The sequence below is a fragment of the Cupressus sempervirens genome, chromosome 5, assembly GCF_028749045.1.
Source record: "Cupressus sempervirens isolate cs-2001-9-10 chromosome 5, ASM2874904v1, whole genome shotgun sequence".
NCBI classification, from domain to species: domain Eukaryota; kingdom Viridiplantae; phylum Streptophyta; class Pinopsida; order Cupressales; family Cupressaceae; genus Cupressus; species Cupressus sempervirens.
Genome location: NC_143122.1, coordinates 709,138,673 through 709,151,161, shown reverse-complemented (window position 1 = coordinate 709,151,161; position 12,489 = coordinate 709,138,673). Strand labels below are relative to the sequence as shown.

Below are 12,489 nucleotides of genomic sequence, written 5' to 3'. Positions count from 1 at the left end.
CAAAAGGATGTTTTCATGTACAAAACCTTTTATTCTTAATATGATTAAATGGTTCAACAAGTTATTCAATAAAGGAAAAGGGGATGGTATTTTCTAAGTGTTCAAGGAACAGATTTACGTCAATTTGAAACCTTCTAGTTAGCTGTAATATTTTGCCAATAGTTATAGATTCATCCTTGTTCAAAATCAACTTGAAATGAAATATATTCATAGTAACAAACAGGAAATCAGAAATTTGAAGATCAAGTGCAACCAATGAAATGGGATGTTTCACACACAATGCAAAAAGGGAAAAGCTTGATGTGAAATTGATTCATAGTGGAGGAATAGCCTTTGATGTGCTTCCAAAAATGGGTGGAAAAGGAGAAGCCCCTACTTACTTGATGAGAAAAATGAAGAAAGAGGGATCACTAGCTAAAAATGTTCTTGTATGTGGAGACTCCGGAAATGATATAGAACTATTTACTGTTGAAGAAGTTCATGAAGTAATAATGGCAGGTCTCTAATGCTTAGGAAGAGCTAATTCAATGGTACAATTCCCACAATTTTATCAATAAAGTCTACTGTGCAAGCGAAATATGTGCTGGCGGGATTATTCAAGCTATTTAGAATTTTAATTTTGGGCCATATTATACATTACGTGAAAAGATAAAAAATAATGAGTTTGATTACCCTGAGGCCGATCTTAAGATTGAAAGGTTGCTGGAAGATGGTGCAGCCAAAAGAGAAGTTATAGAGTTCAATTTATTTCTAGAAATGTGGTTAAAGGGCTACATTCAGAACAGTGACAAAACTTACCAAAGAGTTATGGGTGTAATTGCTAAGGGTGCAACTATGGTTTATCCTTGGGGAAAAGAGTCAAATTTGAAAGAAGTGTTGGATATTATTTGAGAAAAGCATGAACTGATAAAAGGGAAAAGGTGCTATGATCCTGCAGAATTTATTTCTTATCAGCAAGTGCCTAAATCCATAGTTTCTTCAGATTCGACCAAAAATTGCATTTGAAAGGAAAATTAGAAATTATACCTAAAAATAAAGAGGGAGTCACGATACTCAGATCAAGCAAACTGAAAGTAAAATGTGGTGGTAATTTAACAATGTTTCTTATATCCAATTTAAGTATGATTTCCAGAATGTCTTTTTGGGCAAAATCTATGTGCAAGTTTTAGCAGAGAATTAACATAAGCCAAAAGAAAAGCAAAAAGGGGCAATATCTAGAGTGACAAATATCCAAACCCAATGAGGAATACTAATAGTCACGTTTTTCTTTCCTTCTTCAAAATAGTGCCTAACCTATGCATGTCAGGCGAACAATAAGAGGAAAAACAACATCAAATTTCAACCCCAAATACGTCCAGAAATGGCAGAGCTACAACCACGAAATATCATGGAAATGGAAGAGGAAAAACCGCATGAATATGGGTCCTCCAACAGCGAAGTAAAGCAGAACATTTTAATGGCAGCTTAGATATTATCAACCCACGAACTGAACCCCGAACCCACGAACCGAACCCCGAACCCGAACCCGTCCCCGAACCCGAATCGGCAACGTAGCTTATCTTATATGACATTGTAATACCCCGTTCTTCACATTTTGATATGCATGCAAGGAGAAATGCAAGAGCATTGTATGTGACAAAGAAAAGTTAAAACATATTGTCCCTTTTAATAATGTGGAGTTCAATGGGAGGGTAGTGACATACTCGAAATTTTGCTTATTCTGCTATGTGCACGATTCCATGCAGGGTAAACTTTAAGAAACCTCCCTCCAGAAAAAAGTTATAAATTATTGGTAAATCTTTCACTATTTTGAAAAACCAAATTATTTTTATCGGTGAATCTCTCAATTTTTTAATTTTAAATATTATTTACATTGGCGATTATTTTAGAAACATAATTTTTGAGTAGAAAATATTGGCGAATCTCAATAATAATAGGAAGTTAGCTAATCATCATGGAATATTACAAATCAAAATTGAACATGTTTTATCTCATGGAAACTATAAGGATAATTACATTATATTTTAAATCAATAGTGAAAACTAAATATTGGTAATATATCTCTAAAGTAACTCATGATTATGATAATTATTAGTGAAATAATTTTAATTTCTTCAATAATATAGAATATTTGGGTGAATCAAATCTAATTATATATCAAATATTATTTAATAAAATAAATTATTGAGTGATTTAAAATATTTTAGATCTAAATTTTTTAAAAATGTGGCGATTTAGGTTCCATTAAAACTTAAATTATTAGCCAAATTACTAGCAAACAATTTCTAAAATTGGCAAAATTAACAATATTCACCACTATTATACACCTTAATTCCATGTTGAAGGCAAATGGTGACATCCAACAACCCTCTTACTGTTCCAACAACTTCCATGCACATCTTGCTACTCCACGACCTCCTGGCTGCCATAGAGCTTTCTTTGTAATTGTTGAAATATAAACTTTAAGTATAAATCCTGAAGTGCCAACCTAGTCAATCTGAATTTCTTGTTCATTTGCAAATATGATCCCTCTCTTCTCACACACTATTTGACTTGTCTAGATGTAGGGGACATTAAAAAGGCAGGTTGGTTCCCAAAATGACAGGTTTATGCTCTACAAAGTACCAAAACACTTCACACAAAATTCTTAGGAGATAACCAACTCCAATGCTCAAATTCATTGAAAGGTTGGACCAATTAACAAATATCTAAATCCTTCTACACATTAGGCTTTGAAAGACCTAAGCGGGTGCGCCTTGGATTCATGCAATATAACCGATGCTGAAACATAAAATTGAATCCACTAAACAGATCATCTCACAAAGAAGCATCAAACATTAAGAGAGTTATTAGGTGGAGGCTTGTCACCCATTGAACTTCAATCTTCATGGAGCACGAGATGTACAATTACCAAGACCAAACAACAAAAGAGAAAGGCAGATCTGGTACTTGATTTAAAGTTGCAACAAGACCACATGATAAAATGACAAAATATGCAAAGTTCTCATAGTTGAGATCAGTGCCTTATCTCTCTCTATTGGGCAAATTGGTCATGATATATACAACACTGTATAGCAGATTCTATCCAATAGCCTAAGAACCATGAAATGAAAACTTGTACCATGTCCATATTCCATCACTCTAGAACAGCCTTCTTTTCAAATCCGTGTGAAAACTTGATCAACCTACAACCTCTACCAAGCATTTTTAATTCACTCCTTAAATCAGAACAATAACAGACAGTTACATATCTCATAATAAGACATTAACATAGATCTGTGATTCATTTACTTGAAACTTGATCAATACCACAAAGGAGAGATCTGAAATAGAACTTTATTTCCATTAAAATTCCTGCTATCTTAACTAGACAAAATGAATACAACTCATAATAATAAAAAGACTAATGTAGACTGAACAAAGATCCATTAAATCTTCTGAAAGAAACTATACAAGTGTTGTTCATACAATAGAACTTGTTGGAATGTCCTATCATATAGATGGAGCTTATCCAAAATATGGAACTAACCAACCCTTGAGAAGGAGAAGAGCAGAGAACAAATAGGAGAGCGGAAATCCAGATTTGATCTGATTGTGCCATTTGTCCATTTCATTCTTCCTCCACTTGTTGAAAAAAATCATCCAATCTCATCCCACATCCACTAGAAGACGAAGCTCCATCATTGCTGTTACAACAAACTTTAAACAACTTCAAATGATGAAAAAAACCCAACTGCCATCAAATAAATCTGAAATCTCCTTCACAATGGCAACATTAATAGGAAATAATGCTAGTAGAAGCCCAACTAAAAATGGGAAAAAACCTATATGATAGATCTGCCAAATTGGGAGCGAAAATGCCTTCAAAAAGATCTGTAATTGCTTCTTGTAGCATGGTGTTTCAACTCTCTGTCTCTGCTGTTCCAAAATACATTACTGTTAAACATAACAACACTAACATTATTTTGTGCTCTTTATTTGCCCTTGTTGTGCCTTTTACTTTCACATTATATGCTGGGCCGTTTTATTATAATGTGCATATACCTCAAATTATATAGTTTCTCATTTAATACTTGTGACACAGCCTATTTAAAATCTGCAATCTCTTTTTAATTATTATGTTTGTGCAGACTATTACCCATATTATATTTTACTTTAATAATTCCCACTCTATAGTGCTGCACGTTTTTTATTCCTCATTGTCTTCCTAAGGCATTCCTTCAATTATTTACTACTATACCTTTACAATGTGCATTTTTAGTCCCCTGATTTTATAACCCAATGGAGTAGATAAAGGCACTTAGAGGTCTGGATTCTACATCCCTTCTTGTTTCTAAGAACAAATGAGATATGCTCCCCAGTTTAGAGCCAACGGTTGTCCTCAGTTTTGACATCACAAAATTGAGGCCCTTACGCAATTTTCTCATGTGTTTTAACGCATTAATGAGACATCATGAAAATGATTCATTATCCCCAAATTGTTCTTTGTGTAGTCTTATGTTTTCTTTGAATGTTTTTCATCAAGATTATCCCCATTTGTTTGTAGGTATGAGTTTTTCCTTCTCACACTAAAAATGCTTGATTTTTGGTTAACTTTCTTGTCTATTCTTTATTTTTCTTTATGTTGTAAATAGTTTTTGGTTTTGTTTTTGCCTTAGGTGAATAGCCCTTGGAATTCCACTCAATTTGAGCTAACTTAGGTCCAAATTAGAGTTATCTAGCTCAGGTTATAAGGGAAAAAATGGGATTTTTCAGGTCAACTACATTTTTTAAATTAAAAATCTCATAAAATTGAGTTTTTTTTATCGGCAATTGCACGATATAAAGTTATATTTAGTATTTAAAGTGGATTTTGTGGTCCATTTTAAAATTTCAGCTCATTTTGAGTTAATTTGACCATAGTTTTTTATGTTTTATGAAAATAGCCTTTTTCAAAGCTATTTTTGATGTTACTTTATGAAAAACTATAGTTAAATATTAAATATAATTACATGAGGGCACTTAAGTGCATAAGTGGGACTTTTATTTTATTTTGCATTTATCCACATGCAAATTACTTTATGAAAATCCACTTTCAATAATTTCTAAGTCCCAGCATCATTAAAAGGGTGATTTTTAAATGTGATTAAATTGGGATTGTATTTAAAGTCCATTTTTAATAATTAAACGCACGTGTTATAAATCACCATTTAAAGTGGGATTTTGAAATTCATTTATATGTAAATGTTAAATTGAAATGAGTTCTTTATTCATTTTAATTTAAAATGGGAATTTTGGTTCCAAATACATATGTTTTAAATTATAAAATGTGTTTTCTCTTAAATTGAAGGCAAAAGTGGCGATTTTTAGTCAATAGCATATGTTTTAAAGAACACATGTATTTGCTTATCTAAAATGCATTCAAGGCAAAAATGGCGATTTTAAACCATTTTTCATGTTCCAAAGTCCATGCACTTGCCTTCGAAAGGTGTGTTTTTGTCTTCATCACATATGGTGGCAATTTCCAAAGGGTTTGCATATTTTAAAGTTTAAACACATGTTAATGAACTCCAGGAGTGTGTCTTCCTCTATAAGGCCGTGGCGATTATTCATGCCATTGGATGCTATATGTTTTTGATTTTCTAAAACACGTTTGAAGGCAGGCCTTTATTAGTGGTGATTTTAGGTGAATTTACATGTTTTAACACACGTGTTTGCTTTTCTAAAACGTGTTTGGCCTTTAAAGCATTTGGTGGTAATTTTTATAGCACATACATATGAAAATTCCTTCCAAAAACGCATTTGTCTACTCTATATATTGAGGACAACAATTTTTGTCCAAAACGCATATGCAAAAGACATTTTTCTAGGGTGCGAGTTCATTAACCAAGGGCAAGCAATGATTTTTGCAAGAATTGCATTAAGTTTACTACATGTGTTTTCATTAAAACAACCTGTCTAGGGCATGGTCTCCATCACAAACAACTCATACCTATCCATTTTGTCATTGAATCTTTGCAAGGAAAGATCTAAGATAAGGGTTTTTGGATTTAAGCTTGTTTTTCATCATTTTGCAAGCTATTTTCTTGCCCTAGATGTCATTTTTATATGCCTTTGCATTTGCAGTTGCTAAATCAAAATTTGTTCCTCATTTTGGGCATTGCATTTCTCTAACCATATCCATATGTCCAAATTCGAACCATGTAATGAGAATTTCAAAATCTTTTTAAGTCTTGGTTTGGGCAAATCTAAAATTCGAACATCTCTTGGATTTTTTCAAATTTGCTGAAGATTTGGACAAGGTTTTTGTCTTTCTCATTTTCGGTGGAGTTGAGGTAATTTGTGTATATTTGTTTGAATGTTCATGCAAGCCATTGACATTTCCATTTTCGGATTTGTATGATTTTCATTCTTGATGTTATTTCTTCTATCTTCCATCTTTTTCTTCAAGTTTCATATGCAAGGTCTCATCTTACTTGCATATGCAATCTGGTGTAAAATCCCGTTCTAAGAAGAAAGATAAGTTTTCTTTTCTCTTACATGAAAATGTGAGTTAAAACCCCACCATTACTCATTTCATGTACCTCCATATGGTTGCCGTATGGATAAAGTCTTTGCCACATACTTGGCAAATAGTATCTCACATTTTGTACTGATTTAAACATGAGGTGCTCAATGTGTTATTCATTTTTCTCCTTGTTCATTCAAATCCAAGCTTGCTGGTCACATATGTAATTCATCATAAAAAACCCATTTTAGAGGAAATTTACTCACAATTTAGCTATTTTGAGTTTGATCCATTTGTTTGTTATTTATTCTTGTTCATTTCATCCATTTTCCCTCATATACGTTGTTCAAAATTCATCAACATCTTGCTATGGTTCCTTCACACGATGATGTTCTCATTTATAGGATTTTCATATAACAATTGTGTAGGCGTACCATTTTGTAATGTCAAGAGAATCTACTCCAGCAAAGGGCAAAGACTAACAGAAGATGAAGTACCAGTATGATCAGTATCATAACTCCATCCCTTCATCACAAGTAATCTCATACTGTGATAAAGTACGAGATACTGATATTTCTCATATGAACATTGAAGACTTTCTTGTAAGAGTTGAGGCTTCAGCTACTGAAGATATGGTATGGATCAAATAAAATCATATTCATCATTTGTCCACCTTCCCCTTAGCAGCTCATGAACCAAAATTATCCTTGCATGTGCAGCAAATTTTAACATGGCTTCACAGACCATCAATGATCAAGATAGCAATACTATCATTAGTCTTGATCCTGAGACTATTGATTGTATATTTAATATTCCTCATACTCTAATTGTTACAAATATCACAAAGAAAAAGGCTATGGAGCGATGGAATGAGGATACTCCATCTTGTACCAAGTTTGTAAATGATAACTGGCTGATTACTAAGTGACCAGATCTCGTCAAATGGCTGGTTAAGGGAGTTTGTAGATGTGATTTCAAAGAAGAAATCAATGACCTCATCACAGTTTTGAGCCACTTGATAGGGCTCAAATATTCAAACACCTTCGAAACCTAGATGTATAAAAACATATCCCTCTTAATATGGTAAAAAGAGAATGTATTTTGGGCTGAATTGGTGAGTGATTCAGTATTTGAACAATTGGTGAATGTTTTGTCAACTTGTGTGTTCAACATGAACTCCTACATGGTGTACATTGCCGTTGCTCTAGGTGCCTTTTTTGGTTTATCAACTAAGCATGACATGTTTATAGTTCATGTGTGGGAATATTATGAACAATAGCCTTCGAAAAAAAGTCAGATACACTTCATAAGAGTTCAGGATGTCTTCTTTGGGCATTTTATGTGCTTGTTTGATAAAGAGCTTCTTAATAAGTGTGTACTTGATGAGGCATGGAACAAGGTTAATTGGTATGGTTGTGTGTTTTTGCAATTTTTCAAGTTTACATATTTGCGAGTTGGGTGCTTCAAGGGAGAACCATACACATTACCAAGGCATCCCATTGATAGAATTATACAGATGGAGTTGGCAAGACAGCTTATGGAAGTCCAGGCTTATCAATCTAGTTTGCACCAGCTTGGAATGGGGATTTTATCTCGAAACCCATTGAAGATTGGAGGATATTCAATAAACACTATTCCTAAGGCTAAGAATATGGAGTTTGAACTCCAAAGGATCATGCTAAAAAAGTTTGCAGCCAGAACTTGTTTTGATCGTAGGGGATTGCATGAAAAGATGAGGAAGCAGTTCTTGCTCAAACATTGTCGAGAAGATCTCTGGACTGATGTATGCATTGAGGTGGAAATACAATGTATAGATTATACCCGGTTAGCTGTAAAGCAGATTGTAGATTTCAACTTGGCATCAATTCCCCCTGGTTTGAAGATGATGATCAAATTTTGGAGCTTGAATATTTTCAGCATGATGTGGAGAAGTTACCCATTCTTACTCCTACATGGTCATGCAAAGAGAATATGTCCATTTGGGATAGATTCCAGTCTATTCTCGCTAATACCAACACATGGATGAATAGAAGGGGTCTTAAATGCATAAAGATAAAGCCTGGCAAAGATTTTGATCCTACTGGTCCAACTAGTTTGAGATCATAAATAAAGGGTAAAGGAAAAGATGGTACATCCTCATCTACGTTGAACCTCCTATTCAAAATTTGCCTAAGCTGTCCATGAAAGGAGGAAAAATTTGAGAGTACTCGAAGTGAGAGAGATGGGATCTCAATCAATTCAAGTTGACTCAAGTGATGATTAAGTGAGGAAGTCAAAAGAGTCATTACCTTTTGCTTCATATCCTTTGGAAGTTCTTGCTGCAACCTCTCTTCCAAACTTGGCTCCAGTTTCAGTTAAATCTCACGATTCTCCGTTAAGCATTGCTATGGGTGCAATCTCCATTAAGCATTCGTCTTTTGAAGATTTTGTGACTAATTACACCAGCATTGCTTGTATCCTCAGCCGCTCCTACATTAGAAGCACAAGGAGATTAGTATGGTTTTGAAAATGTTTTTGATGCATATTCCTTTTCCTTTCCTCCTACCACTGTTCGGTCTACAACATTTCTTGATGTAACTTTAGCTCAGTTTGAACAATTTATGACTAAGGTCACAAATAGCACTCCGCCAGTGGCCATTTAGATTGAGACACCAACTATAGTCACTACTGTAATGCAAGGTAATCCTGAGTTGACTGTGGTAACTACTGCTTCAGCTAGAACATCTTTTTTGAGCCTTCATCCATCATTGAGTGCTGTTACACAGAAAAGAAATAAGAAATTTCTCTCTCGAAGATGACATACAAGTAAGTAAACCAAGGGTTTCAAAGAACAAGAAAGCTAAAACAGTTTCTCGAGTGGTGATTGATGATAATCATATCAAGTATGGTGAAGAAGCTGAACCACTCGTAGAGAAATCCACCGAAGACATGCAGCTTGTTGATTGTAGAATCACAAGGGTTGAACTTGGTAAGAAAACAAGGCTAAGTTATTAAAGGGATGCACATGAGGTGGTAAACTTTCTTTCCCGAAAGAATGATGAATTGTGGGAAAAGAAAGTGAAACTCAGAAAAGATAATGCTTGTATGTTGGAAATCATTGAAGAGATATTCAGATGTAACCGCAATTCAATGCAAAATGTAAATGGATAGGAACCTAGAAACTGCTCAAGAAATTTGGATTTTATTGTAGTCAGTCATTGTAGCAGTGGGGACACCGCAATAAATCACTGTAGCCATATCTGACTTATTCTTTCAATCGTACTCCACAATTTGGCCCTAGGGCACAAATTTGACACAATGAAAAAACTGATTTGTCTTCTCCAATAGCTGCAACCCCTTGAAGGATCTTTCACCAATATGCTTGAATAGAACACCTGTATGATGTCCTCCAAATACCAAATTCACTCGGTATCTCACCAGTTCAAATGGAGGCACACAAAGGAACTCCGTTCTCCAGTGGCAAAGGTTGAAACCCTTGACTCCACAAAACTTTGTCATGTCCCCTCTTTCGCACTAGTTCTTTTGGTGCTTGGTTAATCTATCTCCACATGCGGATAGATTAACGACATTACCTATAAGGATGCCTACCAATCACAAGAGAAGATTTGTCTTAAGTTTGTCACTTAATGTATTAAAGTACTTTAATAAAGTTACTTTATGTTTTATTAAGGCATTCATTTTATAAAGTGACTTAAGTGACTAGAAGACAAAATTGGTGTTTTATCCCACATCTCTTATTCCAACACTTTTCCCTCACTTCGAGGTTATAAAGATGAGACTCTGTCTTGGGAAAGAAGACACAAAAAGTTTATGAATTAAATATTCTATTGCTTTGTTTTGCTTAATGTGACTGGTGAATTCTGAGGATGCAAACCCGCGAGTTTTCTTGAGGAATTTGGACGTCAGCCCAACCCCTCATATTGAGATTGTCGTACAGTTCGGGCAGGATTCAACTAATGACAGTGACTATGTATCAAATTGGGAGTAAATTAATTATCACAGGAGCATAGTGCTTGAACTTATTCAGTACCAACGATTGTATGGTCAGTAGTTGATGTTAGCAGTATAAAGTGGTAGCTAATTCATGGTTGAAGGAAGCAGTATTAAGTCTTCATAATGTGTCTTACAAAGCAGTGTCTTACAAGTAAAGACCATGGGTTCCAGAAATAATTACAGGACATGACTAAAAAGGGAAACCATGGGATTGGAAGGACTATCGAGCATTATCTACATGGTCAGGCGAAATGTAAGAATAGCGGCTGGAGGTGAATGCAAAAGAATGTTGTAAGGTCTTCACAACATATGCAGTTGACTGCGACAATGGTATTACTCCCCTTCACGGGTTGAGACAACTCCCTCCCTGATCATAGGTGGTAGTAGAGAAGCATAGCAAATAGTAGGTGGTCAGATACTGGGTACTGGTGACGAGTTGAATGTCAACGAACTCATAAAGCCTTGCAACAATATTCACCAACGTCACGGGTCTGTCCTCCTTTAATCCCTTCTACACTATTTACATTGCCAATACTATAAGATTGTCATTGTGTCTTCTATGTATAGCTTGAGGATTATTGCCTTACTATCATAAATTTAAGGTATGAATATTAAGTTCTATGTTGTGTCTGATCCCGCTTGGTGGAATCTCGGAATAATATTGGTTAACTTTATCAACTCCTAGCAATTGTATCAATAAGCAGTGGTATAATATTTACAGTATGCATACCTGCTGAAGGGACTATTATTTCATGATAACTGTTTCAGAAAATACCTCAAGTCCAGATCAGAAGTCATTGGTCAGAACTAGTAAAGTTCATTACAGTGGTATCAGAGCCACAAGACCTGCCATCTTGTGGGAAAATAGAATACTTGTAGACTGATTCTTATCCAAAAATGTCAGCTGCGAATGAGTAAAAGACATTATAAATTCAGCCATCTTCAACCGAAACAAGCAGATTCTTTAGAACAAATTGATATCAAGGATAGTTACTCAGTGGATGAGGAATTGAGTTTTGGAATAGATGAACAAGTGGAATAGACTAAACAGGTTGTTCAGTTTGAACAGGCTAAACAACATTCAAATGACACATAATGAAATTGAACAAGACAGGGGAGTAAGGGAAACATTGCGGGCTATTAGAGATGGGCAGAATAACATAGTTGATGCACTTCAACAACTTGCAATTAATATACAACAATTAGCCCCTGTTAATAGGAGGGCCTTGAGCCATCACAGTGGAGGTAATAGTGTAGCTAGATCACCCTGAGCTGTTAGGGCTCCCACACGTAACACTAACAGGCCTTTAATGCTAGTATTTAATGTAGAAGAAGAGGCTACATCACCAGCAACACCAAATTTACTACTGGACAATGTTATGGCAATATATGATGAATGTGATTTGTTTCCTGATCCCATTAAATAAAATATGTCCTTTGTCCAATATCTAAATCAGAAAAGGGAGTCAGATAGACAACAACAGGATAGGATGCTATGAACAAATTATCTCTCCCTACTTTTCATGGTAGAAGTAAGACATCTGTTGGAGCTTGGATTCACAAACTAGACACGTACCTAACTCTTAAACCCATGTCAGAGACATAAGCCATTAGATTTGCTAGGATGCACTTAGAGGGAGTGGCATATTATTGGTGACATCACGGATTGGTTACATAGGATCATGGTCTCATCACATCATGTGAGACTTTCAGCTCCAAGCTGATTACTCGCTTTGACGGGAAGGACATAGAGGTCTATTACAGGGATTTGACATAGCTATGACAGGACGGATCTCTAGATGATTTCATTGATGAGTTTTAGCAGATCTTAGTGATGGTTCTTGACATGTCAGAACAACGTAAGGTAATGTTGTTCACTGAGGGTTTGTAGGATAGATAGAGGTTTGGTTAAGGTACTTAAACCAAATACTTTGAACGATGCTATTAAAATCACACACGATCTAGAGTCACCCTCTTCGATATTACAGCCTGCAAAGAAGACGAATAAG

The 12,489-nt window shown here is 35.1% G+C and overlaps 1 long non-coding RNA gene across 1 annotated transcript in view; it reads left to right on the top strand.

Moving 5' to 3' along the window:
* LOC149557957 (uncharacterized) overlaps window positions 1-12,489 on the top strand; it is a 133,802-nt gene that overhangs the window by 32,893 nt on the left and 88,420 nt on the right. The window lies entirely within an intron of this gene.